At 41.9% G+C, this 24,340-nt stretch overlaps 1 long non-coding RNA gene across 3 annotated transcripts; it reads left to right on the top strand.

Annotated features, from left to right (window-relative positions):
• Positions 1 to 2,137: 2,137 nt before the first annotated feature.
• LOC125704326 (uncharacterized) lies at positions 2,138 to 24,340 on the top strand. Of its 3 annotated transcripts, XR_007381099.1 has the most exons (5): positions 2,374 to 2,628; positions 8,257 to 8,672; positions 10,418 to 10,554; positions 20,122 to 23,536; positions 23,978 to 24,340. It is a non-coding gene; the product is annotated as an uncharacterized LOC125704326 (long non-coding RNA). The 3 variants fall into 3 exon arrangements; XR_007381098.1 differs by lacking the exon at positions 2,374 to 2,628 and adding an exon at positions 2,138 to 2,262 and having other exon boundaries at positions 20,122 to 24,340; XR_007381097.1 differs by having other exon boundaries at positions 20,122 to 24,340.

The following is a 24,340-nucleotide window of genomic DNA, read 5'->3' as shown; positions in this document are numbered from 1 at the left end:
ACCTGCCGTTTTGGAGAGGCTCTCACCCAGTCGTCTAGCCATCACAATTTCACCCTTGTTTACGTCACTCAGATCCTTACGCTTGGCCATTTTTCCTGCTTCCAACACATGAAAATCAAACTAACTGCTCACTTGCCTAATAAATAATGACACCTGAGAAATCAGTGTTATTTACTTCACCTGTGTGTGGCTTCATGTTATGGCTGATTTGTGTGCATGTGTGTGTGTGTGTGTGTGTGTGTGTGTGCGCGTGTGTTTGCGGGTATACCTTACCTTATGGGGACACAATGTCCCCACAACGTGATGTTGTTTCCTGGTCTCCATAAGGGAAAACTCAATTTAATAAAAATCTGTGACTGCAATGAAAAAACTAAAAATGAAAAATGCAACAACTCTTGTAATTTGCTTGGCTACTTATGGTTATGGTTAGGGCTGGTTAGGTGTTAAGGTTGTCATAGTGAGCATTAGCATTTTTCCCATAGAAATGAATGAATATCCCCATAAAGATATGTTTGTCCGACATGTGTGTGTGTAAGATTATTTTTCATTTGCCTTTCCTTATGTCCATAAGGTCACATTCCAGTCCAATTTGGCTGATATCCTGACTTCTTCCATTTGACACGTAATCTATTGTCTCTTATGACCGCATTTGATTGGTTTTGATTATAAAAGCAATAACGAGAGCCAATAAGATGCAGCTGTCACCAAGAGCTAGGCAGGCACGACAGGTGGACATTCGTCATCCATCAAACTAATGTGTTTTAAAATAACCAGGTTTGGATGTGAAGTTTATACTCCAGTTACATGTTAAGGCAAATCAGGGGGATTGCTTATTCATAAATGCCTCCCCGTCCTCTCACCGTTTCAGACGTGTTCTTATAAAGCTGGCTGGCTGATTCTGAAAAGCTACGGTTCGCAAGCCACAGTATAGCTTACAGCGCTAAGCGGGAGCATGCCGCAGTCGCTCCTTCTATCGATCCTCCTTCTGAGACTGTATTTACACTTCAGTTAATCTCTATCAGGGGAGAACAAGCCACAATCGCCTTCGCGATCAAAACACGGACCGCTAGCGAAACTGTGAAAGGACTCCATCTTGAAACTGTGGTTTTAAAGTTGAGCACTGTTAAGAAAGTCATACTTTCAATCGAGAGAAGGTATTCATTTTCATTAGCGTAACTGTGTAGCGATGTGTGTGAAAGGGATGTGTAAACCATTGCTTAGATTTAATCATCGTGTTATTTCCTAGAACAAGCTACAGTACATCGTCTGCATATGATGTTATAATTACTTAGGGTTCCAAGTACTATAAGAGTTATTTTTAATCCTGATTTTTCATTATTCTGTTCAATCCCATGAGAAAGTCAACCTGAGATTGGTGCTATGGAAAAATAATCTTAATTCCGAAAAGGTAATAACTCTTAAACCTTGTCCTTTTCTTTCTGGGAAAAAAATGAATTTTCCCCCAGCGCCCATAAATCCCAACATAACATTTTCGAGAGAAAAAATACTCATCCAAAAAGATGTCTCCAAGATCGATGGCTCTGAATGACATTCATCCTGTGGGTTTCATGTCTTTAAAATATCTGTAAGGAAAGTCAGTTGGCTGAGTAGTCTGGCTGAAGGGAGCAGTAAAATCACAGTAAACACTCACTGGGGAAAACAGTGCTGCTGACATTAAGGAACTGCTCAGCTGCCAGATTTTGCAAACTTTTGTTTACTTTTTAAAATTTGATATGTCAAATATGTACATCTCTACTAACAAACCATTTGCATTCTGTGAGGGTCTTTGTGTTTATTTTTACATCAAAGAGACTTGAAAGTCTGCAACCGCTATGCTATCACCCATACTGGAACAAGCTTTCCGGAATAAAAAAAAATTACTGAAGACTTATCGACAAACTCCGAACTCTGAGGCAGCCGCAGAGATACAGCTGGGGTTTTGTGTGAAAGCAGTTGGGAAACATTGCAATACACGGCGTCAGGTTAGTTTGAAACTTAGACTGGCAGAGGGATATGAGCACAGCCATAAATTATGAGGTAGGAATTCTAATCGAGCCCAGAACTGGATATTGGCCCGATTTGGCCTTCCTCACACCGAACGGCCAGAAATGCTATTTTGAACTGCAGAATCAATGAGGTCCATTCCTGTGTTGCTTGCTTAGTTTGACTGACACGAAGACCACAGATAGTGATGTGGATGGTTGTTTCGGCCTGGGGGAAAAAATGATGATAGTCAAATTCAAATGTTAAAAAAGCAAACAGGTAAGTTGTACATAAACTATGGATATGAACTTTGAGCGTGACGCAAGAAGTGTGCAACCTGCTACCTCTCGGAAAATTCCCCCCGAATGCTAATCCCAGGCCTCCCCCACTGCCAGGGCTTCTCCTCTCCGCTCTCCACTTCACTCTGACATCTTGTTCTACAGTTTTTTTTCCTTGCGTTGCTCGGGAGACGATGCCTTTAAGCACTTTCGGATAAAAACACGCACAAACGAGGTCATTAGCCTTGGCCGGAGCCCCTGACAGGCTTACGGCTTAAAGCGTACACTCGCGGTAACAGCAATCACCCTGACATTTTACTTAATCTGGATTTATGGGGACAAAGTGCTCCTTTCAGCTACAATGCAGGTAAGTCTGCCCCCCTCCCCCCACCTGCTCAGTATGTTGTTTTTTAATCTTTGTGGTTTTTTCTTTCTTACTTTGGAGAACACTTTGCTAATGGGTCTCTGATTGTCAGTTTCACAAAGAAATAGCTGCATATGAGTGCTGTGTTCCCCTCCTTATACAGTGTTACTCCCATGGTTTATGGGTTCATACATGGATCATTGTCCACATATTTTAGTGTAAGAACATAACTGACTATTTCAACCTTAGTTAAACCCATTGTATTTTACACTGAGGGCCTGCTGAGTGATATTGCTGCCTCTCGCCCCCGGGGGGTTCGAATCGCACCCCTGTTTTTTGGTGAGGGGAGTTTGCATGTTCATGTTGCATGTTGTATGGGTTTCCCCAGGCTCACCTGTAGTGCAAAAACACGCAGTTATTTGAACTGGTGTCACTAAATGACCCATAGTGTGTGAGTGTGTGTGTCTGTGTGTGTGTGTGTGTGTGTGTGTGTGTGTGTGTGTGTACTCAGCATTGACTGGGATCCAGTCCATGGTGGTCTTAACTTGTGCCTTATGCTGCCTGGGATAGGCTCCAGGCCCCACTTGATGCTGTACTGATTAAGCATTTGGAAGATGGATGGATGGATGGATGGATATTTCACCAATATTTCTTAAAATGAGAATGAAACGCCACAGTATTAGTAAATCTTAAAGCCATCTGTAAAATCTTAGAGACAAACGCCCAACTGAAGTCACAGAGCACTCATAGATACTGTCCAAAGGGTTCACACATAAAGACATGACTGAATCATTGGTACATGACTAAGAAATATTCCCATTTCCTTAAAACATAGAAATATCGGAAAGTAATAGAAAGTACATAGTGTAGAGTGTTGGCTCCATGATGACCCCACTTGTGGGTATCTGTAGAATGGATAGGGAATGAAACAAGCTGTAGTTTAGGTGGTTTGAATCAGTATTGGGTTGTAATTTATGCAGAGGTAAAAATTCACAAATGTGAAAGCAAAGGTAGGTGAGGAACAATAGGGAGTTTGGCAGGAGGCTGCACTCTAAGAGGTCACATGGGTCTGGGAAAACCACACCACGTTCAGGACCTTGAAGCTCAAAGCTTCTCTGACTCCCAGTCCAGAGGGTCAAGCTTTGAGGCAGAGTTAAAGAACATCTTAATGCCAGTTAGACCATCAAGGCCACAGAGTTCACCTGAAATAAAATGTCAGAGAATTTCAAAAACCCTTTCACATTCTTGCTTCCTTGGCTATTCCGAGTTGCAATCCACAGAACAGGAAATGCATGCATCTACAGGAACATAACACTGTTTGGTACCCTGCCATTCCTCCTGGTAATTAGCTGTGACTTGATGTATTTTCCCATCAGTTATTGAGTGACCTGGTGAAGACCTGAACTGACTCAAGATCTCTGCTGTCCAGAGTGTGGAAAATGTGATATATTTTATAGTATTATAAACCGCAGGCTTTGATAAGGGAACCACATTAGGCATGCTCATTTTACTACATTTCCGTATTTTAAAACATTTATTAATGCATGCATTAAAGGTGAAAGTAGAAAAGGCGGATGATGATAATTACCAGTAAAATGTGTTTTTACATGTTATTCATCTGGGAATGTTCTGGATTGAGGAGAGCTGCAGAATTCTTTATCCTGAGGACAAACCATTTGTATATTTCTAATGACAGTCTTACAAATTACATACGTGACACTGGAAGCATTTACAGTACCAGTCAAGTTCTGGACACACCTAATGAAAATAACTTGTTTTTCAACTAAAAAACAACCCTAAGCAAACCTTGAGGTTGTGTAAGTTCTATACTGAACAAGGAATGCGACGGTGCTAGAACACGTTACCTGGCCCCCATAATCACCCAACTTAAACCCTATAGAGCTGCTTTGGGATGACGATTAAGAGCACAAGGTAGACAACCTGTGCTCAGGACTTGTGGAAACTCCTTCAGGACTGTTAGAGAAGCATCCCAGGTGGCTGCAAATGGAAGCTGATGGAAAGAACAACAGTCTGCAATGCTGTCATCGAAGCCCAAGGAGGCTGTTTTAAACAATCTAAAATTTGAGAAAATTCTGAGATGTTGAACACTTTTCTAGTTCGTAGCCATATTTGATACGTATTACTTCAATCTCTTGAGACCTTTTACTGTCAGGTGAATAATGTAGCTAAAATATAGACAAATGCGTTAAAAGCAGGTGCGTGCAGATGTCTGACTGGTAATGTACGTTTATTTTCTTACCTGACTCTCAGTCATAGTTAACACGAAAAAGGTAACTTATCTACGCCTGATTAGCCGTTTTCTGTTTCTTGGCAGCGTTTGCGTTGGGATGCCTGTGCCGCGGCCGAGGCCATGGCAAGTTCACCCTGGTTCACCGCCTGCGTCTGACAGCCATCGTGGGTTTTCTGAGTGCAGATAGAAGGCCAGTCTTGGCCTGTTAGCCCCAAGTGAGAGCAGCTAAATCAGATGGACACCTGGGCTAAAAACTAAAGAAATATCTGGGTCACATCTCTGGCTGGGCTGCGGCAGCCTATATAGTCAGGAGGGAGAACCTGAAGAGCATAAAGGAATTACAGAGCCAGGAGAGGACCACCCGGCTTCATTACCTCACATTCCACTGAGCCGGTTTACACAGGGGCCCCCAACCCCCAGACATCCAATCAGATATCTGACCTTTGTTCAGAAGTCATGCATATATATCACACTATTTGTGATGTTAAATCCCAAGTACAGACATGGAAGGACATGACAGAAGCTCGACGGTGCATCACGATGATTGATATCCACAGATGTCATAATTTACATCATATTACAGGGAGGAAAATGTCACTAAAAAATCATTTTCCAGTTGCCCTCCATGACATTTCAGTACGATCAGGGCACATCGGAAAAATAAGATACGATGACAAACCAGGCATGTAGCCATGTAGTAATAATGGGTTTCATGGCAGTTACTAAAATTACAAGACCCCCCTTAAAATTTGCTTGGTTGTCAAAATCAGCTGAGGGGGACTCATCCCCCCCCAGCCCTGAAACTTATTTCTGGTTATGGGACTACAGGCCTGTGTCACACATCAAGGCTGCCGTCTAACCGACAGTCAGTAATTATAAAATGTAATAGCACTGAGCACACGGAGAGGTGAAGAATCGCGATTGTGCTGCTTGACACCATCAGCTCCTCCAAAGGTACCATTTGGTGGGTGGAGCTGGGTGCCACGGTAACGGATCCGAAATTGCCTTGGCTCTCTGTCCACTCACATAGCCCAGACGGTCTGTCTCAGGGGCAGCCTTGCCTTCTGCTTCTCGCCGCGGCACAGTCAACTGATCTGTAAAGACCGTCAGATCAGAATCGGCAAAGATCCCACTGCCGGCAAGACAAGGCCCGCGGTTCTGACATGCCTGTGACACATGGGCCGAGGGACCCCCAGGGTGAAAGTCTTCTCCTGAAGACTGGATGCTGCGGAGGAGGGCATGTATTGATTCTCTGGGCAGGAAGTCCTTGTTCTAATCAACTCGACATTAATATCGTCTTGTGACCTTTTCTCTTAATAGCAAATTTATGCACTGCTTAATTCCTCTTCTCTCTGCACAGACTCTGTAATCCTGGGCTGCTGATTGCATTAATTATCACAGAATTTCTAGACTTAATTTGGAGCAATTAAATTTGGTATCAGAAGTACTCCCATTATACAGGAACTGTATTACATCTTGGTCAAAATGTGGCTGCGAAAAGCAGACAAAGGAAATTGTTGTTTGTTTTGCTGGGATTTATTGTACATCCCTCCCCCCACCAAAAAAAAAAAAAAAAAAAAAACATTGATCGGCCAAATAGATGAAGGATGTTTTAATATCTGTTTGTCTGGGGAGCTAATTAAAGAATGTTATTTTTCCACATGTTTAAAATCTGTACCTGGAGGTTGACTGAAAAAATCTTTAATAAGTACTAATATTATAACATGGCCTAATTAGCAAGTTGTACTCTAACAGAATACAATTATTTCCAGGCTTGTATTCAGTTGCAGTCACATGATGATTTATTGTACATAAGAAAAAGGGAATACTTATGTTATGTTATGTTATGTTATGTTATGTTATGTTATGTTATATGTTATTTTATGTTATGTTATGTTTTGTTATGTTATATGTTATTTTATGTTATATTATATGTTATTTTATGTTATGTTACATTGTGTTATGTGTTATGTTATATGTTATATTATATGTTATATTATATGTTATGTTATGTGTTATGTTATATGTTATGTTATATTATATGTTATGTTATATGTTATATTATATGTTATGTTATATGTTATGTGTTATGTGTTATGTTATATTATATGTTATGTTATGTGTTGTTATATGTTATATTTTATGTTATGTTATGTTATATGTTGTATTATATGTTATTTTATGTTATGTTATATGTTATATGTTATGTTATGTTATATGTTATATGTTATATGTTATGTTATGTTATATGTTATATTATGTTATATGTTATGTTATGTTATGTTATGTGTTATGTTATGTTATATGTTATATGTTATGTGTTATATGTTATATGTTATGTTATGTTATGTTATGTTATGTTATGTTATGTTTATATAATTTAAGCCAGTGTACATATTGGAATCAGATATATAACTGATATTTAATTTTTGAATATTTAATTAAATAGTGTTATACTTTTATGCCGTGCTAATTATGAAAACAACCATTAGTGAGTTTTCCCACCTTTTTCGTCATGCCTTATTTCAGTGAGTTTATTGGTATTTTGTACTTTTGTTTCTGAGAAATATATTTGTATTTGTTACCATGGTTACCAAACTCTTTTCACGTAATGGTCTGTTGCGAATGGGAGAGGACACATCTTTGGGGTTATACTTATTTTATAGCTTTTTTCTCTCTTTGTTGAGTCCAGTAGAATTTTGAGTGTAGAAAAAATGCTGTCATTCCTTGCATGTAAATCTACCATTTGCACAATCCTCATGCCAAAAATGAAGAGTAACGTGGGATTAAAATGTCGATTTACATGCAGAGATGTGCCTCCTTCCAGTGAAATGCAATTCAGTAAATTCTCCCAGCCTTTGCTATTATGAAAGCTTCCATGTGCTTAGTCTCTTCAAGATGAATAAAATATCAATATAAACACATAGAGAGTAATAAGATGCTTTTATATAGTGCAGCTTGTGATGGAATTCAGACGTTTAGATGAGGCCCTTAGAAATCTGCTTGAAGGTCAAGTAACGGCTTTGAATGTGCAAGTTTGAATTAGGCAAATCAGGCCGTTCAGGCTGATTAAAGGTTGTTAGGGCCAGTAGCTGCTACTGTCCTGAAAGGAAAGCAGAGTTAAGGTGATATTTACAGTAGATAAGGAAGCCAAAATCATGGACTGAAATAGCATAGAAACAAATTTTAAATCAGTGCGGAGCGGTTCGGTCGTCCGTTTGTTCTTAATAAATTTTGGGGTGCTTGAGATGTCTCCGTGCTTGTAATGAATCGTGGGTTATGGTAATGGAGACCGATGGGCCTCCTGGGATGTTTAAACACCGATTAATTTGAAGCAGACTCGCTTTGCCACTTTCTTCCTTTTTATCCCTGATTTTTAGCCACTCCAAATTTGACAAGCTCTTCGTCACCTGACCTCCTGAGGCTGAAGGCAGAGAGCCTAGAATGCTGCTGGCCCTTTTCTCCCTGGATCAATCAGCTAATGCCGTCCATGATGTCTGGATGCCGATTGGTGGAGTGATGTCACCCTGGAAGAAAATCGGAGGCATGACGTCATCCCAGATGCTGAATAGAGAAATGATGTTTGGGTTATGAATGTGTGGCTTAGCAGGCTAAGCCTCTGTGCTTGTGATCAGAGGGTTGCTGGTATGAACCCATCTTCAGCAGAATAGTCACATGTCTCTGGACCCCTGAACAAAGCCCTTAACGCCCAACTCCATGGGTGTCTCCGCAGGAGGCTGCCCTTCATTGCTAAGCTTGCTCTCACCTGCATGTGCGTCATGGAGAGCTAGATGGGGTAGGTAAAAAGAGAATTTCCCCACAGGGATCAAGAAAATGTCATAATTATTATTATTATAAACCCACAGCCTTGATCAAAGCATCCCCTGCTGCTTCCGATGCAATAAAGCCTGACCTTAAGGGGACACCAGTCCATGCTGAGCTTTTGGACTGTATGGATTATGTCATACATTTTACCGTTGATAGGCAAATTGAGATTTGTTTCCTCATGAGGCAGATGATGAGGACATTGTGGCAGGAGAGAGGGATGTTGTCTTCGGCTTTAGCGTGGCAGCCAGCAGGCAGGCACACATCCTCAATTCAGCGGTGTGAAATGCGTTTGGGTTTCTTTTTTTGCCTTAAATGCCATGTTCGCATCCCTTCCAATCAGCTGACATTATCCTCACCGCCAAAGGTCACGTTGGTTTTCATTTTCCTCCTTACTGTGTGTTACTTCTACTCTGTTCCCCGATCCCCTGCGTTATCTTCTTCCCCCTGCTGATTTTTGTCTTGTGATGCATCTATTGTTCTACTTGAAGTAGAATTACACCCACAAAAATCTGATCTTGTTTATCATGCATTGCTACTTTTAGTACATTTTTAATACGTCAGAATTGTTCCAGAATTTGTTGCCAGCTACACTCCCCCAATACATTCAGTAAATCTGTCTTGTTGCAGCTTCCTGAATGTCATATTGATCTCTTTACATGTATATGCAATGTCTCTCAGTCTCACACATGCCTCATTGCCTCACGGTTAGAAGGAAGGTTAACTTATTAGAACCTCACAGATATTGATTTGTTGATAATTCTGTGTGCATGCTGCTTGGCGTCACCCTGATGATCATATGTCCTCCTCATATGTCCAACTGTGAGGAGGGTACATACCTCTACCTGTAGGGGGTGCTGGAGCTTCCAGTAAGAGTCATAAGCTGTAGTTAACACCCCTCCCCCCCCCCCCCCCAATCAGAACAACAAGCCATCTGCAGTGGACAGTTGGGAGTAGGTGGCTGCAGGAATTGAAAAGACAAGCATGTCATGAAAGTATGAGAGTATATAAGCATTTCACAGAATGACGATTGGCTGAGCTAAATCTGCCCCTTGAAAACAGACTATAGCTGATGTCATGTATGTTTATCTGTAGCTTGAGAAGCTACACAGAATGCCAGGAAATTCATTCAAGATGGAGTTGTGCATCATAACAACTAAGGCAATCGGAAAACTCATCCAGTATCAACACACACATGCAAATACGGCAAGTCTGCAAGACTGATTAGAGCGACTTAAGAAGACGTCCTTCAGGGAGCCCAATTTGGGACCCCCACTGACAGGTAGCAATTAGGCATCTAATTGGACAGAATAGTTCAGCAATTTGAAAAAAATGCACTTCAGAATTTAACAGCCTCACAAAGACTTAATTTAGATCAGGCTGAAATCAGGCCTGGTTTGAGCCATGTCCTTCCAAGCGCCCCATTCTTTGAGTTAACATTTCACGATGTCTTTTTGAGATTTAAAAATGCAGTGTGAATAAAATTGTAAGTCATAAAATGCTCTCACTGAACCCTTATACCTTTTTTCATGACCTCCTACTCACCGTTCCTGAAACCCCCCTCATCACCCCCGAAAGCATACAAATACGGTGCAGTGGGTAATCACTGCCCCCCTGAGGCCAGGGCGCAGTAAATCCAGAGGAGCAAATCTGGAGGTTGGCTCCCTCACTGTGACGACACTAAAACAGCCTCACACCCGTTCGTTTGCTCTGCAGGTGGCTCTTACGGCTTGACCCCGTGACTCACTCACCAGCTTCACCAGTTCTGCCTTCGCCTGCTACAGACGAGTGGCGGCTCGGATCCACAGGAAGCCCCCGGCTTTGCTCCCAAAGCTCACCGTTGCCCTCTACAGGTAACTCAGCCTCAATGAGTCTCTCCAACAGTCTTCTATCCTTTTTGTCATCTTCCTGGTATTTCACATAGCTTACATATTTCTTTGCACATATATATATATATATATATATATATATATATATATGTGTGTGTGTGTGTGTGTGTGTGTGTGTGTGTGTGTGTGTGTGTGCGTGTGTGTGTGTGTGTGTGTGTGTGTTTTACAGATATTTACCTGACATTTCCATCAGAAATGTTTAGTGATCTTAGCGGAATCAAGTTATATGCCTCGGCTCATGGTCCTTCAAATGGGCTCTTCAGGGGACTCGAACCCTGGGCCCTGAGTTTTCATCCACATCCTTAGCCACTCACCACCGTATGCCTTTCGGAGAGAGATACCTACTGCTGTGCAGTGGATTGGAGGCCCGCCTACCTTGGATGATGGCCATGCTAGCCAGGAAACCTCCTGTTTAGAAACGAGGCCACATCATGAGCTTTAGGTTGTCACGGCTGTCACAGAGTATCACAGACAAAGCAGCTGACAATTGGGAACAATAAGATGTGAATGTGAAAATAATACCCAGGAAAGTGAATTTAGCTGAATTGTTTTGCATTCAATTTACATCTGGGATGAGGGTTGATGGTATTGGCCCATAAGTAAGGGAGTATCCTACAATGAGGAGCGGGTAGCTATCTAGCAAGAAGCTAAACTAAAGAGGCCGTGGCAGCTGCAGGTCCTTGGGTTGGCCACCAGGGGGAAGTTGTTATGATGGCCCTTCTTCACTGACCACAGAGAGGCCAGTGCAAGGACAGATCAAATGGGGGGCAAGAGGGAGCAGCTGCTCTCTCTACTGTATGTGTTTCCCACCCCCCCCCCCCACCCAGCTGCCCCACCCAAACTTTTCAGTTGCTAAAACTGTAATCATAACAATGCAATCGCCCCTACTTCCATAAGCTGCTCAAATCACTGAAATAGGACATGGAAAGAAATCTAACTGTAATTGCAAACTTAGCTACAGCACTGCGCTAAAAGGCGCACTGCGCAGACAGCTGACTGCGCGAGCCTGTGGTGCGGAGGAGAGGAGCCACGGAGCTGCGTTGCGTCATAAAAGGAAGGAAAGTAAAAGGAAGTCCGAGTTTCACCTCTTTAAGTTTAAGCAAACACACGAAATTAAGTCAAAGTTATGTTAAATTAGCAATGTATGGCTTGTATGCTAATGGATTCCACGATTACAGTCAGTTACTGTAATGTTAGCCAAAGTTAGGTTAAAGTCGCTCGCTAAACAAAAACACGATTTCTGGGAGCATTTTAGATTTAATGAGCTTGCTTTCGTTTTAGTAAACACAAAAAGAGCTGCAAAACCCTGGTATTTTGAATCCATAATGTTTAAGCAGTGGGTTGCCAGTGGGGACTGTAGGGTGTGAGTGCAGTTTTTCAGCTTGGAAACTTGTATGACATCACCTGCACCATACAACCATGGCATTGAGAACCGGCGTGCAAAAGCACTTAGCACAGATATGTTTGTGAAAGGTTCTGCTGCGCAGCCCAACAACCATCTCCGTAAGCTTTCTTTAGAAAAAATGTGGTCAGACATGACCAGATGGGTCGGGCAGAGCCAGTGAGAGCTGCAGTTTTTTGCACGAACACTGATCTGTTGTTCCTGTTGTCGTTTAGTAAATACAGTTTTTCTTGACTGCTTTGGCACATTTCATGAAGCATACGTAACGTTCACAAGACTGTGAGAGCATTTCTCAAAACAATTCATGGATAGAGCAAAGCACTATGGTTTAGCTGCAGGAGCCTTACCCAGCTTACCCACAACAATTAACTCATGTCTGAAAAGCAAATAATTCCACCAATGAATTAGTCAGCAGCACCAAAACGAAAAACACAATAAGTACTCTATCATTTTAACCATGAGAGTCAAAATGCTTAGATATATTGTCATTTCGTCAGTGTAGGTCTGCTCCTCAGCTCCACAATACTGAATGTGTCGGTTCCCCCTTTCTCATTGTCACTGACCAGTCGTTTTTCTTTAGTGAACAAACACTATAGATTTTCTTGATTGCTTTGGAGCAATTCTCAAATAACATTTAACATTTGCAAAATCAGTGTAATCCCAACTCGATAATGTCATCATTTCTCATTGCTTCACACAAATTTCCAAATGTTTTAGTTCATAAATAATGCAAATAGTTTTACAATTGTCATCATTCGGCATAATTTTCATTTGCTTTCATTTACTTGGTTCATATAGATTAGATAGTAGTTGTGATAATTTTACACCCAAAACTATAAACGTGTGTGATCATCATGTGAGCTGCCACATGCAAAACAGTTAACCAAGAAAATGTTTTCATTTTGTTGTTCTTGTGTTACACAGTGCTGTATAAATTTTTTGTTTACTATTGTACTGTGTCTTGAGATTTGAAGAAGTTACATATGCATACAGTGAACATGTTGAAACTGGTCTCTTTGATTTAAATCAGTAACACTTTGCTAAAGAAACATGATCAGTCAGTGACAATGAGAAAATGATAACTAACTATCATTCAGAATTGTGGAGCTCAGGAGCATGATTACACTGACATACTGACCACATGTGTATGTAACTTCCTCAGATCTCAAAACACAGTACAATACAAACCAAAACATCACATAGTAAAAAACAATAAAATCTAAGCATTTTGACTCCTATTGTTAAAACAATGCTGATTGCACATTTTGGTGGCACTACCTAATTAACTGGTGGAATTATTTGCTTTTCAGACACGAGTTAATTGTTTTGGGTAAAGTTACAGGCTTTTGCAGCTAAACCATGGTGTTGTGCTATATGCATGAACCATTTTGGGAAATGCTTTTATAGTCTTGAGAATGTTAAGTATGTTTTATGAAGAAAGCAACCAAGAAAATCTTTATTCATGTCAAAAACAGGAGTTTCATTGCAAGGTTCCTCACTACAGTATGTAAAGCTCACTGGCAAGAGAAAGCTCTCACATGTGTGTGTAACTTCTTCAGATCTCAAAACACGGTGCGATAGCAAACCAAAACATCACATGTAAAAAAACAATAAAATGGCAATGCAGGAACAACAAAATTACAACAAAACATGTACTGTGGGAACCATACATACAACAAGGGTGATCACTGCAATTTATAGAATACATTTTTAAATCATTTTGAAAGCTTGGTTAACTGTTTTGAGTGGCTAACACGATGATTATATGCTGATATTGTTTTGGGTGTAAAATTATTACAATGGGAAACTACATAATCTATATTGACCAAGTAGACTACAGCAACTGAGAATTGTACCAAATGATGAAAATTGTACCAAACCATTGGCATGTACGTACTAAAATATTTGGATATTTCTGTAAAGCAATGAGAAATGATGTTCTGCTGTGCAGGTGTGGGGATTACACTTACACATTTTTGCAAATACTACTGTAATTGCCATGTGAGAAATGCTCCAAAGCAATCGAGAAAAACTGTAACATTATGTCAATATAAGTATTGAAAAAATGTATTTGTGGATCATTTTTCGAGTACATTTGCCTATAGAAGTACATTTGTATTTCTGTATGTGTTTTCCCACATGCTGCCCTCCATGCCACCCTGCCAACACCTCTTGCCACCTTTTTGCTTTCCAATGTAAAGTTTTATAGATCTGCCATTGGGCCAGTGACTAGATTATGGTGCCGTCTGCATTACAGTAGTTATGTTGGAGTTGGGGGGGGGGGGCAGCTTTGGCTATACTCCACCCCACCTGTGGCTAGGTGCCACCCATTACTGTGTGTCAGTGGTGTTACTGAGGATCCAATTATTAGAAGAATCTTAAGAGCAAAACATAGAAACCCACAAAAATAACAAATTCACTTTTCAGCATTTAGCGAAACATCATGAGCCAAAACACACTTTTCCCCCAACCTGTCATAGACACGAGACAACTCATCCCTAGTGTCACGATGCATTAAAGCCCCTTATTGGGAACGCCCCCGCCATGTGCCCAGATCATCTCTCGGTCTGCCCCTCGTTCTCCAAGAGCAGTGCATTCTGGGAGCGGGGTGTTTGTTAATGAAGGCTCAGTTACAGACAGCTAATCTGCTCCCAGGGAAGAAGAGGTAACCTTGTGTGAAACAGACATGGTAACGATGGGAGGGAAGTGCTTTCCTTATCGTCATCTTAAATTTTAAACGAGCGGCCTTGCCTCACTCATCTCCTTATCATAACATTTCACTTCAGATGTTCCTCTTGCCATAAATTAGACTTCAAATACATGGCTAATCCCCTGCCTTATCTCGCCCGCCATTTATCGGGGTCTGTCTAATAATATGCCCGCAGTATAGCCAGGTCTGCGATATATATATACGCACACATGTGAGATATATTTAGAGCTCAGCCCCGTCCGCCCGCTGACTTGCGGCACGGGGGCAAATTAGCGAGCGGTTCTGCAGGTGACATGCGCGCGGGTGACAGGTAGCTAAGTGATTGGACGCCACGGTACAGCAGGCACTAGGCTAATGAAAAACCCGTAGGCGCTTTGGCTAAACCCCAGAGGTGGAAGGATCGCCTATTAATTCGGCATAATGTCACGGCATAATGAACGAACCCCATACGCCCCATGACACCTGAGAAATGTGGGTGTGCCTTACACCCCCCCCCCTCCCCCCCGAATACCTTCCTTTCCTCACTGGTGTTTCTCCCTTCTCTGCTCATTAAATGGCCCGTGCCTCTCCATGTCTCCGGAATCCGAAAAAACAACAAAAGTTTGTACCCCCCCCCAGCACCCCAATCCCATGACAGGACACATATGGACACGGTGCATTAACTGGCGAAAGGCAGGCCAGGATCGAGGAATCCTATGGGATGCCTCACTATGTAATTTTGAAATAAGATCTGTAAGAGTGGCACGCTTTTACACTCAAGGGCTGGAAGCCATGATGCCAGATTTATATCTAAACCCATGAAATGCTTCCTTGTTAGTTTTTTTTTTTTTTCCAAAACCCCCACACTAATACTGTGCCCTGATGCATCATGGGTAGTTGTGGGAGCTGCGATATGGACACAGGTTTTCACTAGTGGCAGATTTTGTGGTGGAGATCTGCCACATGGGCAGAACAGAGGAGCGCGACAGGACAGACTCCGTTAAGAAAAACGGGAAAAGAGCAAATGGGGTGATGATCCCCTTGAAAGTCAAGCTAGTTTACAGCCTCAGCTAGCAAAAAAAAAACACCCTAAACATAAAGCAATGCAGAGAACTAAAATAGAAACAACAACAAGATGAAGTGCACTGCATCCTACTAGCAGAGATACATCTTAGATGCCTCAGAATCCACCCAGCTGGTCCTCTTTACTCTTAACAGGTTTATAACTCTCATTAGAGCCAGCTGGTGATCATTAACCAAGGTGTCCCTGGACAGGGACTGGTGACACATTGCCATGGAGACATGCCATCTCCCTACCTCTAGTCGACTCATACGGTGTAATAACCTGGAATAGAAATTGAGGAATTGAGCCAAGGAGGAAGAGCAGATTACTTGGAGGCTGCCATGTTTTTGTTGAAGGGGCCCATCAAATTCCTTATTGCTGCGAGGGTAGGATGTACGATTCGGAGAAGCGTTGCGGAGAGAGCTGCCCATGTGATGAATTCACCTTTACCAGAGCCGGTTTACCAGGACAAAATGGTTTTGGAGTGGAAAAAAAAAAACGTGGGCCATGCAGAATGTGACACGGATCATTTTCTGTGAGGTGTGTATAGCATCTGATTAGCGATAGCGACGCTCCGTATCTGCGTTTTTCAGACCTGAGTATGGGTACGGGAACATCCACAGAAACAGGTCCAAAAACGATGAAGCCCAATAAGCCTCACCCATCACAATCCATTTGGATGCTTCCTTTTATAACTCATGTAAACATGAACAAATTTACAGATTTTTAACCCTCTGCTGAAAACCAAAGAATATAAACACATGGGGGAAAAAATGAGGCAGGAATGTTTCTTAAGAAAAAGCAGATTAGCATTAGCATATGTCTGGAGTGCAAAGAGAGGTTTTATCAAGGAGTCAGATTGGCTTTCAGAAGCGCTCTTTAGACGCTCAGCTGCAAAGTGCCATGTTGAGGAAGAGCATGAATATGCACTTATCGAACTGGATACGGGATTCAGATCAAAACCCATCCATATTCATGTTCTATTGATAGTCCTGGGCTCCTGATTCTGAACCAGAGCTAGGGAGGCATATTTATGAGGCTGGAAAATGAGTACAGACACACAACAGTTGCTGAAATGACAGATGTTGCGTTCTTGAGTGTAGTGACCCCTGTGTTTGAAATAGGTACTGCAACTGTACTTTCATTTAGATTTGGAGAAATATTGGCATGGTTTGTTAATATGTTTATTTCCTGGGCCTTGCTCATTGACTTGTCTAAGCATTTTCATGGATACAGTTGCTGAGGTAGCTGGATCTGTGTTTATTATCCATCCGTTGTGATTACACCAGTTTGAGGGTCGCTCTCCTTCATTGTGTGCAATTCTGAGACAAGTCTGGCTCAGTCTCTGGAGGGACCATGTGGTGACAGGAGCTGTTTGCATCCACTCACTCCATCCATCCCTTGTTAAGCTGTAAACGCCAGCACAACCTGACACCTGTCCTGAGCGTTTATCTCTTCTCCCAACACACATCTTCACACTGTTTCTCTGTCTCTCTGCTTCTTGTCCCAATGTGCTGGTCCAGCCATGTAAATTCCAAAATGGATTCCCAGATCCTGCTACACTGTGCTCCATCCCTGTGTCACATGATCCTGTTTGATTCTTTACTCTCACAGGACATTTGAAAAGGCTTTGATGGTCGATAGCTCGGATTGTTGTGCCCCACAGACGTCCACCACTCGAGCCATACATTTGCATGAGGACCCTGAAGGGACCACGTCACTGCACTGGGGGAGTGGAGGGCCCCAAAGTGACGTTTGGAGGGTTCACAATGCCACCCCTGCCCTGGGGAACCTCAAACCATCGGAGGTTCCCATTCCACCGCAAAACTCCATATTGCAAAGGTGTCGGAATGTGAGATGTCGTTTCATTGGTTCAGTGGGACAAACCTGGAGCAGAAACCCATCCGGTACAGTCAGGGTGTGTTAACACCATACCTATCAGTAATTAACACATGCAAGAGGTGTGTTTCATTAAAAGGAAAGTTTTCTTTCAAATATCTACAGCACCATATTGATTACTGGCCTGCCTTGCTTACCCATCCACCCACCTACTCAGAATTTCTGACACTACATTCATCACCCAGGCTATTTTTAGATTTTTAATTATCCCAATGCTAAAACCACCATAATTGGGTTTTATTTTCAGCAAACAGAATGTGCAGCCAGTGCTGGCAATCAGTGAGAGGAAACGAAGGGCAGGGTAAGGCAAATGTCACGTTTTTTTTATTATTATTATTCGGGGGGACACTGAGGTTTGGATTTTCTTCCCCTCGTGGTGTCTGACAACCCCCACCAAACAACCCACCCTCTGCTTCAATGGCCAGTGGACAGACTATTTAAAATAGCAGCACTTATGTACATTGCATATTGCTGTGAACAGAAGTTATAACGTGTTTACTGTAGTGTTACTCAGGGTCACCAGGGGAATCTAGACCTGAAAAATGCCTACCAGGCTGCTTTATATTAGACATCAAATGAGCAGACGAAACTGCAATGTAAACTGAATTAAATATCTGTTTTTAAGTTGTTGTGTTGTTTTGGGGATGATATGCGTTTGGCTTTATTTGCAAAAGCCAAAAGTGTATCAAGACCGGAGCCTATATGGGTCTTAGGGGGCAACAGTCCTTCAGGGTGACATATGAGACTGTTAGCTCCTCCCCACACTGACATTCAAAGGCTCATCAGCGATGTAGATCTCCTGGAGTCTGCCTACCTGCCGTATGTGGGATAACCTTTATTTGCACCCGTTAAAATTACACCTGAAATACATTGCTGCTATTTTCCATCTAATGAGGACCAGCAAATCACGGCTCTCTCCACATTCGCCGACAGAGATCAGAGAGAAACATCAAGGATTCGTGAGATCTGTGCAAGGACAAATCCGGCAATGACTTCCACAGCGAGCTCCAAGACTGTCTTCCAGTTTTTGTTGTTGCTGTTGACAGAATTCATTTCAATAACTTGCTATATAGTTCTGATGCCTTTCACGTGAGGCAGTCCCCTTGAATGTATGGTGGATTGTCAGTAAACATTTGGGGCAAATTTGTCCAGTAGTCACCATCCACCAGGTCCTGGCTGGCCTCCAGTAACCTGTCTGCACAATGTTTTAAACTGCTGTGGCCACAAAGAGTGCAAAAAATTTTCACGCTTGAAAATTATCTGAGCCGGGGCATTCATTATTATTTTTAGATTTCCTGCTGGCTTGGTTTTGTTGCATGGTTGGATAATTCAGTGCACATTCAAAAATACATGCCATTTAAAACTGTCGGTCAGGTACTCATATCGTTGCTTTTATCATTGGTACTGTAAGATTTGTGGGTGTGGCCATCCTGGGGCGGGGCTAATTCATGTGACTCTTCTCCTCACCCTCCTCTTCCCTTCTCCATGATCATTTAAAATGTGTAGTGATGTTATTTTGCTATTTTCTTGTGTTCTGCCCAACAAATGCAAAAAGTGTACATATCTATGCAAGTTATTTTCTGTTTCTCTACCTCCTCAAATGACCGATTTCACATAGTTTTTAATTGTGCCTTTTTATATCTGCTGGCTGGGCTTTAATAATGCAAAATGTGTTAACAGATACTAGACACCTTCAACAGTTAAAATATGGAGAAGGAGAACTGTTAATTACTCTTAACATTTGATCTGTAGCATTCGCTCTTTAAATGAGAATAATCTAATTGTGCTGAAGTAATGAAGTAACAGTTCAAAAAGCCTGATTCACTAATGTGACGGACGATATTACTTTGTGCTCTGCTGTTGTTGGCAGTTTTGGGCAGTTAGCATTGAACCCTTCTGGTATCAAAATCCTGCCTACCTGGAATTTATATAATGTCAGCTATCTGGCATTGCGTAAATAATTGCGGAGCAGGATGATTCTAGCATCACAAAATATCCCAAAACATAATTCATTTGTTGTCGGAGCCACTCCCCCTTTCAGAATGGAATGTGGTGCTTGTTATGGCCACACTGTGCCCAAGAAACTTATGTAACCGCCTGTAACACATTTCATGTGCCTGGAGAACAAGAACAAGAGGAGAACAATTCACAAACTCTGAGAACAACCAAACATCACTTTCAAGTCATCCAGTGGCAGGTTGTGTATAATTCTGTTTGTTTTTATGGCTGTTTAAATATTTACAAAAGGCCGGTCGGGATGGAACTTTCCAGAACAGTTCCTTTCCGTTGACCACAACTCTTTGGGGACTGCTCAGTTTAAATGCCTATGTATATAACACTTATCTTTGGCGGTAATTTATTTTGATATATATAATATTTCTCGACTCGGTTGACACCGGAAGGAAATGGGTGAAATACGTTTTTCGTTTTTCCTTTTATTTTCCAGTCAGTATTAAATGTAGCTGTGTTCCAATTCAGGAGCTGCATCCTTCGAAGGGCAAACCGGGACACACCTACTTCACCTCAGCGCAATGAATCCTGGGATAGATTCAGCCATGAAGGATCCATCGGGTGCATCCTTCACGGGGCAGGAAAGGATTTCAAGACGTCTTCAAAATGGGATATTCTGGTTGTGCCACTGTGGTGTATTTGGCCTTCGATGTGTATGTTTGGTTAATGACAGGTTTCCGTCTCTGTCCTGTCTCTGTCTAGGGTAGAATAGGTCACAGGAAGTTAATAACAATATATATCAGTCAGCTGTCATTATAGAATATTAATAATTTGTGTTGCTGTCAATATGCCTCAAGTCCAGCCCCCAAACACCTGCAACGTGTCCTGATGTTAAATCATTCTGCATCTCTGTTCTGCTTCTCTGTTTCACACATTTAACTCACCTTCAGAGAGGAGGAAGCTGGAAAGAAGATAGATGGAGGAAACAAAAAAAATCCGGTGGTTGGTTCACCTAGAAATGTCCGAGATGGAGAATACCGGAGGAATGGGTTTTCAGCTGACGTGAAAAGAAACTTATTTTGTTCGAAGTTGCTGTCGATGATACGCATAACGCGTAAAGGCAATCATTAGATTTTCCCGTGATCAGAGGCATCCAAGCGGTGTCCTGCTTTCGCAGATCGCCGCATGACTTTAAGGGTTTACAGCCTGTGATGCGCGCAGCGGCGCCGGGCGGCATTAAGGGAATCCTTTGAAGGGCATTACATTAGCGCTGAACCCGAGAAACGCGCTTCTCTGATTAATACCTATGTAACCGTAGCCGTTTCGTTAATTGGCAGGGTAAGGATCTCCGATAGACTAAGTAGAAAGCCTGGACATCTCCATAAAAAAGTTTCAGGCTTAATTAAGAAAGCTGAAGGTATCCATTTAATAGACTTAATTAACCGTTGTCTCCAGCTATATCTGCAAGGAGAGAAAAAAAGGCACGGCTAAAAGGGAAGATCAAATGAGTTATTAAAATGATATAACGGCTGAGTAAATTAGGGAAGTAATATGAGGGCAGGATAACGAGATAATTTCATTTGAGGTGGAAATGAAGAGGTAGTTTAAGAGCTTATAGATGATACGGAGATATTGAGCAATATTCATAATAATAAACAAAATCAATATTTCCAAAGTAAGCCATATTATGTGACTGGTGCAACGTCGAGTAATTGTGGTAATTTTGTTCATTATAATGAACAAATGTATGTTTTTGATCTGATACGTGATCCTATTAAGATTAAGGTTGTATAAAGAATGTTACAGTATAGCTACGGACGGATAACAGATTTCTTGATAAGAAAATATTCTAGACGGCATGTCAGACTTCACTGGAACTGGAGGCTGAAAAGGCAAAAAATGTGTTGGGGTTAAGTGGGAAAAGGCTCCTGGATGTATGAGACACAATGAAACTGTGAGATTTATTTTACAGTATATAGATACTTCTGATCCTTATTCTGCTGCATGCCTATAGGCTTACTTCCTGTTCAGAGAGCTTTACCGTAGAAGCGGATCGTTCTCTGCATCGCGTCCAACTCTTTGTTTTGAAGTTCCCAGTCTTACTGGAGCCACTGGACGTAAAACCAGCAAGGGACTTACAGCCAATAGCGGGGCGACAGGAAAGCAATAATCAATAAAATTCATTACCCTCCCATCAGCGCCGGGGGGTTTAAAATGTCATTTTGAGTACAAAGAACATGTGGATCGAGAATGAGAATTATAAGTGTTTAATAATTCATATGCGTAAGTAAGACTCACTAGCTGAGCTTTGAAAGCTCTCTTTGTCTTCTCTATTGATTTTTTTCTTTTTTAACTAACTTGGGGATTTATTTGTTTCGCTATGACTGTGTGCAGAAAAGGGGACATTCACAGCACACGCCTTTATGTTTGGTTTGTGTTGTGCCGTTTTTGCACCTGTGTATGACTACATATGTGCATGTATACAGTACATGCATGTGAGTGTGTGTGCGTGTATGTTTAGTGGCGGAGCTAGAAATTATAGGTCCCCCGACAAATTATTACCTAGGAATCCCCACTTGGAGGGGAAGGGGGTCCCCCTTCATAGGGGGCAGGTTTGTTATTGTGTGCTGTGCCAGGATCTTCTCAATAGAAAAAACATTTATTTAATATATAGTGCAGTAACTGTTTGTTGCCAGCAGGGGGCATGCAAATGTGTAGCTTACATGGCGGTACACGGCAGTTTTGTGTGTTTATATGTGGCCGTCTATCCTCACCCCCCCCCCCCCCCCCCATCCATGTTTCCTTAGGGAAGCTCCCGACACACGTACACCAGGTCAAACAACTGTCCACTTCACGATAAGTCCAGGCCCACTGTGTGAAACGAGTCAGCTCTTTCAAACAGGAAAACTGAGCCCAGGACTTTGCAGTCTCTCTGCATCTGTGCTCAGAGGGGTTCAGACTGTAAACAATCCAGCGTAAATAATTCACACCTGTCTCTCCATCCCTGACAAATCATCACAAATACTTTAAAGAAGGGAGCGCCATTTAATTTGTATTTATATGGTACGTTCATGCTGACACAAGGTAAGGTTTCCCCTGAATATTAATCCCTGAGATTTTATAACCAGTGATTATTTTATCCTTTTAGTTTTACAAAGACATCTGCGGTGAAATGATGTGCAAGTGAGCATTGGACATGTTTCCCGCTTTGTTAAAACATAACTGTTATTAAGACCGTAGCCCTTTTCTTGTGATATAGGTTGCACATTGTATTGATTTTCAGGCACTTGAAAGCCACTGTGCTGTGGGGTGCATATAAAGGCATATTCCTCTTAAAGACATGCAGCCGCTCCTACAGCCAATTGATCATACTGAAGACGATATAAGATATTTTTATGTAGTAAGGAATATAACACATAGATCTTCTGCTGGATCTTTCATTACTGTTGTGACTATCACCCTAAAAGTAAGTGTGCACTCCTTCACTTCCCTTAAGTGCACACTTCGTGTAGTGCATTCTTTACGTTTCTTCAGAGCGTGAAACCTCTTGCTTCTATTATCTGCTTCAGGTCAGTGATAACAGATTTCTGCAGTATGCTAGTATATACCTCCTCCTGTGTGTATACCTGTGTAAATTTCATGTTGCAAGCTCACCATGCAGTTCACTTCCTTCTCAAGAGTGCATTGCCATGTGCCTTCATGTAGTGAGCCTTTACTACTGCTAGGGCACTCCTACTGTATTACACCTTACTGTATTTATTTAGTGTGCATTCAGTTCAGATAACATTTCGTTGCAGTTGTGTGCCCTGCAAACAGCATAAGCTTAAAAAATGTCTCTATACACAGGATGGAACTCTTCATTATCCATCCATCCATTTTCCAAACCGCTTATCCTACTGGGTCACGGAGGTCTGGAGCCTATCCTGGAAGCAATGGGCACGAGGTAGGGAACAACCCAGGATGGGGGGCCAGCCCATCGCAGGGCACACTCACACACCATTCACTCACACATGCACATCTATGGGCAAATTAGCAACTCCAATTAGCCTCAGCATGTTTTTGGACTGAGGGGGGAAACCGGAGTACCCGGAGGAAACCCCACGACGACATGGGGAGAACATGCAAACTCCACACACATGTGACCCACGCGGAGACTCGAACCTGGGTCCCAAAGGTGTGAGGTAACAGTGCTAACCACTGCACCACCATGCCACCCCCCTCTTCATTATTAAATATTAAATAATTCACTATTATGACTCTTGAAAATTGCAGGGTTCGGTTGCTATATAAATAAAGCAATGTCTTTCCTGTCTCTCAACAACAAACAAAACATATAACTTCATTTGTTTTCTAAAGAATATGATCTCTCCTCTCTATTTTTTAGGCCTCTCCTCTGTGAATCAAAACAATAATGCTGTGGACAGAACACCTAATTATCATCAAGTAATACAGGCTTTTCGGAGCTCCAATTGAGCTGCAGGTGCAGGGGGCAGAATATTCAAGAACATCTGTGCACATTCATCACATAAAATGACATAGGGAGGTAAAGCTGCTCCGTAATCCTGACACTGCCCGTAACTCCTTTCATTATTGATAGAGTCTTCGCAGAAACACCAGCAATTCTCCGTGATCCTACATTTAAAAGGTTCCATGAGAGTAGGAGCCGGAGATGTAACTTTCAAACAGACAACTTTAATTAGTTTCCACTGAGCACAGAGGACCGGGCGGATTGTGATGAAACAGTGTA

This window comes from Brienomyrus brachyistius, chromosome 1 (genome assembly GCF_023856365.1).
Source record: "Brienomyrus brachyistius isolate T26 chromosome 1, BBRACH_0.4, whole genome shotgun sequence".
Lineage (NCBI taxonomy): Eukaryota > Metazoa > Chordata > Actinopteri > Osteoglossiformes > Mormyridae > Brienomyrus > Brienomyrus brachyistius.
Note: the sequence above shows the minus strand (reverse complement) of the source record. Positions and strands in the feature narration are given on the sequence as shown.